We start from the raw sequence: 6000 nt of genomic DNA, 5'->3' as shown, positions 1-6000 counted from the left end.
AGGTGCGCCGCCAACAGTAAGGGACACAGAAGTGTTCTTCTTTTTAGAACGAGAAGACTCTGTATCCGCACTTATCTTCCGCTTCCTGGTTAAAGGAAGATCCTCGGAGGCAGAAGCGGGACCTTGTGAAGTGGAAGCCCTAACCGGGGAAGCCGCCCCAATAGAAGGAATCGTCCCTCCAGAAGGATCCGCCCCTACAACGGAAGCGGTTTCCGTCATCCGCTTCTTTCTTCTCGCCAGGGCTTTGGCCTCCCGATCTGCAGCGATTTGAGATAAAGGATCACCCCTGCAAAGGGTTAAAAGAAACCATCAACTTAGAAATAAAAAGTACCTTGCACAAAAACGCGATAAGGAATATAGACAACACGATCCCCCTCGCGGTATGCAATCGCTACTCGGCTCCTTAGCATATGGAAGGCCTGATCGTATGTCCATACAAAAGGTGGAGTGCTCTTCAGGAACTTGATAACGGCGGATTCTTCCTGGCTGGGATACCCGAAGTTCAAACTCTTTACGTTGGGTCGGCTCCAGCAACGAAGGAAGTTCAGGTTCTCCTCATTAAACTTGATGAAAAAGTAAGATCGATCCCACTCGCGGATCTTGTTCAGCTTCTCGTCAAAACCATAGTATCCGCTCTGGCAGATGAAAGTGAAATACCCCACCGAGCTTTTGAAATGGTGGAGTTTGGAGAAGATTTTGGGCGAAAAGGGAACCTCCAAACAATCCGCCAAGAATTTGTCCAGAGTCAAATCGGCCCAGCCGTTAGGATGCAATTGCCCGGGCGCGATTCCGTAACCGCCTAGGATGGAAGCAATCTCATCCGCCAGCGGATAAGTGAAGCCGCAGATAATCTGGGCCACGAAAATAGTGAAGTACCCCTTTGGGTAATCGCCCGGTCCCCTATCCTCCCCAGGAATGATAATCTCGAGACCTCGGAGCCAGGGATAATGCTCCCGCAAATCATCGATTGTCTCTTGACAAACCAGACTTCCCGACCTGTCCTTCTTTAGTAACAAACGAGGGGTTGGGACAGGTGGCGGAATCAACTTTTTGGGGTCAAAACCTAAACCCTCGTCGGTTGTATTCGCCAGATGAAGGAAGTCGGCGGGATGAGAATTACACCCAGGAGAGCTGGTCGAAGCTTCCTCAACCATCTCTTCGACCTCGTTAGAGACCTCACGGACATAATCGTCGTCAAACGGCGCGAAGTCGAGGTCTGACATGATCGATAAAAGGAAAACAGAAGCAAAAAGCCGAACAAGGAGCAAATGTGAAAAGAAAAACTTACATGAAAAAGACAACACAGTGAAGTGACGGGATTAAGAGGTCAACGCCGGAAAAGAAGTAACAGAATTAAAAGGTCGACGCCGGAGAAAACGAAAGAGGGGAAATGCACAAGTTCAAAACTTTGAAATAATCGGACAAAGACGAAGCGTCCCCTATAAAAAGACCCTAAAAGGGCTCTTACTAGACCAAGGGGGAGGCATGTGATAACCCGCGAAGCCCAAAACGGGTTATATTCATTTCGCAAGCCCATCCCATATTAAAGCCCCATGGGCTAAGATTGGACGGGACCCGAATGAAGGAAGCGGACGCAGCGAGTAAACCGCCCCGAATTCCTAAACGGAGCGCCAAGACTCCCACTCAGAACCACGTTCGTTGCCATGAAAACCACGAAAGGGACATGGCCTAAAAAGGGGTAACCGCCCTCAGAACGTGGCCCACTAAGGAGTAACCGCCCTCGGCGGTTACCTAAAAAAACACCTATAAAAGGCCCTAAGAATAAGGGAGGAGGTACGTTCACATTTTTTTCCCACAGAGCTATTGCTAAATTATAGACTCATCCTTACAAAAACTGACTTGATCGTCGGAGAGTTTTCCCGGAGATCCTGTCTCCGGTTTTGTTTTGCAGGTAATTCCGGCAAAGAACATCAAAGCGGATCCAGCAAGTTATCATCCTGGTTCGGCCTCTCTGCCTACGTCTAGTCCCTAGAGTCCTCCGGGCTTTTAGAATCCAATACTGAGCTCTTTAAAGGTAGAGCACAAACCAATTACAAGGCAGTTGAATATGCAAGAGTACATTCCTCTATTCGTCTACTCAACTCCTACTAAGTGCTACAGCCCAGCACCTAGATTTCTCTACCACTGAATGTTTACAACCAAACACTCAGCACTACACTCTCAATTTTACAATTGATAAACACTTGTTCCTTTTAAATAAAGAACACTTTAGAAGATTACAAGTAATCACTCTAGCATTTACACAAGGAATAGAAGATGGGTGTAAGATCTCTTTTTGTATCTAAGTGCTTTTGTATCTTTTCTCTCTTGTATTTTTCTTCTTGTGATTCGGTAATGATCTTAGAGGTTTGATTGTCCTTTTATAGGAAAAATCTGTGTTGGATCATTTTCAAATGATCTAGCCGTTAATGTTAAAACGGCTCTTTTAGGGGACAGATTCTGGTCAGCTTCAGACTGTTCCGGCCATTCCCTTCCTCTGCATTTCTTCAGACGTCAGGCTTGTCTTCTTGCGTCTGGCTTGTCTTTTTGCGCCAGTTGTCCTTTACCAATAATCCATTGACCCATACATCTCGGAATGTGTCTTCTGCGTATTTCCAAGGATTCAATTATTGGTGCAGAGGGGCGGTAATCATTGTCTTTTAGCAAACGACTTTTTCATGCTGTCCTGAAGAATCACTCAGCTTCTACTGCGTAAATCACTGTCATCGGCAGTTTCCAAGCTGAGTATATTTTTAGTCAGCTCAGCTTCGTGAGACAGTTGTTGTGGGCGTGTATGTCTTTATCTTTTGATGTTAAGTTTGATTCCACTCAGCTTGATACTTTAGGCTTCTATGCTGACCTCTTCCTGTCTTACTATTTATACTTATCTTTATTTATATTTATACTTAACATTAAACAAACGAATTAGTACAATTAAAATAAAGCATTTAAATTTAATTGTCTCTTAATCATGGATGATTTTGTCAAATCAAAATCTTGTGGAAAGGTGTTTCAACAAACTCCCCCATTTTGATGTTGGCAAAATGCATAATTATGGAACTCAGTTTTGAAATTCCCCATGATTGATTTATTTTTCACATTTCTGAAATTTCTACCCCGTAAGGGTTGCATCTGTTAATTTACCTCTTAAACCTTCCAAAATTTAATTTTGAGACAGACTAAGGATGTGTGTACTGGCTAGATTTAGCTCTAATTTATTTTGAGTCTATGTCAGCTTTCAGAAATGCTTGAATACTCAGTTTGATTCACTCGTTATTGTATATGCTGAGTATCAGTTTGTTCAATTGGCTTATGTTAATGTGTATTGACAAGTATGGCATTTGAACAGAAAAACAGTTCATTTGATAGAATGAAACAACATATAGATTTTCAACCAAGCATACACATACACAATACTTGTGCCCACAAAATAGATTTTTTAACCAAACAAAAACTTAAGTTTCACTTGTGCTTCAAGCACAGCCTTAACCCTTTCTTATTTTCTCACTCTAAGGCCTTACCCTTTCCTTTCACTTTGCTTCCTGATGCACTTGTCTTTTGTTGAGTTCCAGCCTGAGTTCTCTCCCCCGTTTTGCCAACATCGGGTTTGTAGACAAAGGTGTCATTTCTTGCAGCTGAGGATAGAACATTCGAATAGCGTTGTAAACGCTTCGTGCTCTCACTCGAGCCATCTATCACAGGAACGCAATCATCTCGAACGTTTCGAGGAACGGGGATAGACCTAGTGATCAGGTTGATAATACACTCATGGGACTTACTAAGCCAAGTAAGAGAGCTGGTAATTTGAGCAAAGGATTGATGATACATCTTCAATAGGGCAGAGTCATAGAAGATGCGTTGAGCATTGTCATAGCGAATGGCCTGCAAAATTCCTTGTGAAAGTTTATCATTGATGGGGTCAACATCCATTTGAGCTTTGTTGACACTGAGTTGATCAATGGTACATTGAGAAGTGGAGGAAACGAGCTCTCGCGTACATGTGAGATCGGCAGTCAGCTTGGCAAAGCATCCCTGCAACTCAGCAGATGTGGCATACTCAGGATTGGCCGTTGTCCCAAGGTTGGGCAGTTCTGTTCTCAGCTTGGCAAAGTGGTGATCTAACTCAGCCGAAGTTGCATATCCTGGAGTAGGGGCAGAGAGATTGTTGATTTTACCTTCAAGGGAGTTCATGTGGTTTATCATCAGAAGGAATAGCTCAGTCAGCTTGGCAATGTGATCTTGCTTAGGTTGCTGTGATTGGATGGTGGTCACAATACTGATAAGATCCTTGAGTCCCTTAATTTCCGTGAGAAGTTGAGTGATGGCAGAGATATTGGTTGACTCAGGATGAGCAGACCTAGCAGCATCAGAGGTGGTGAACTCTTGGAGAATAGATTGAGCCGTTTCAATGATTCGACGGCCAGACTGAGTTGCACTAAGATATGCATGTTGCTCAGTGGAAGTTGGCTCAGACGCAGGAATGGAGGTGGAGCTGGATGGTGGTGGAGTTGGCTACTTACTAGCTTGAGTAACTGGGGCTTGATGAAGTGCAGTACAAGGATGTTGAGGTTGAACAGGTGGATCCATAGCTTTCTCCCCATGTTGAGTGGCTGGATCTTCGAGCTCTTGCTCGGCAGGATTTGGATTTGGTGGAGTCTTGGCATGTTCCTCAGAGTGAGTAACAGAGGCTTGATTTTGCTCTGGTTCCTTGGGAGGAGACTCAACATGATGGTAAAAATACTTGAACTGGATTTCAGATGGATCCGTGCTCTGCTCCAAAGATGGGGACTCAGCCAAGAGATCAAAAAAAGGGGTTTTGACAGCTTTCTTTTTCAGTCTTTTGAGGGACTTAGATTTTGGAGGTGAAGGGTCAATTTGAACATTTGCATCCTCAACCTCGGCTTCAACATTCAGATCTTCTCTTTGATGTTCCTCTGCTTCTTATTCAACATGTGCCTCCTGATTTTGCTCAACATTATCTGGCTCAGCATGATCTGTTTCTTCAGCATTAAGCTGAGTATCAACCTGTCTTTGTTCTTCTCCTTCATCAGCTTGCTCAACTGGAGTTTTCTCAAGATCAATCCCAATTTTCTGAGTGCAATAAGATTTGGGTGTCACAACCCAATCAAGTGGATCAACCTCAACTACTTTCAATCCAGAACTTCGACTTTTCTTCCTCAGAGGTTGTTCTAGGGATTCTTCATTTTCTTCCTCGGGCTCAGCTCTCCCTTTCCTTTTCTCTGCTGACCTAGGTGTAACCTATGGTGGGTCAGTATCAACATTCTTTCCTCTGTTCATAGACCTCTTCTTCCTAGGCACAGTTTCAATATCCTTTGCACAAGTGGCAAGTGTCTTTCTCTTCTTCTTTGCCTTAGGGGAATCGGCAGGAACTTCCTCTAGTTCAACTTCTGGCTCAGCATCATCTGCTGCTAGCTCAGTTTCAATTTCTTGTTCAGCATCATTTTCTTCCTCATTTTCCTCAACATCTTCACCTCCCTTTAGAGGTTAGTTGAACAATAACCCAAGTAGTAGAGCCGCGGTTATTTCTGTTCCTAAGCTTTTAGTTTCAGAGATGGTCTCAATCTTGTGATCTTCAAGGATCTTGGTGATTAGAGAACCTAGTCGAAGTTTCTTACCCCCACGTTGAAGTGCTCCTACCAAAAATACAGGCATATTGAGTGGGCAATAGGTTAGCATGTGCCATATAAAGCACTGCTCAAAGTTGGAGGCAGACGACACCGAGTTGAGTTTAGGAAAGATGAAGTTGGTGAATAGGTAGTGCGCCATCTTCTGGTTTTGCCCCATACTGGTGCTGGGGATTTCTCCTTTGTAATTTTTGGGTTTGCAAAATCCCTTCATCTGGTCAAGCTTTTCCGTTGATACCTTTTCTTTTGTTGTTCTAAACTCGGTTCCTTTGTTAGGCAAGTTGAGTAAGGTTGCCAAGTAGGACGAAGTGATTACAATCTTGTGACCTTTAACGTGTGTCTCTAAATAGTCAGC

The sequence above is a fragment of the Euphorbia lathyris genome, chromosome 8 (genome assembly GCF_963576675.1).
Source record: "Euphorbia lathyris chromosome 8, ddEupLath1.1, whole genome shotgun sequence".
Taxonomy (NCBI): domain Eukaryota; kingdom Viridiplantae; phylum Streptophyta; class Magnoliopsida; order Malpighiales; family Euphorbiaceae; genus Euphorbia; species Euphorbia lathyris.
Note: the sequence above shows the minus strand (reverse complement) of the source record.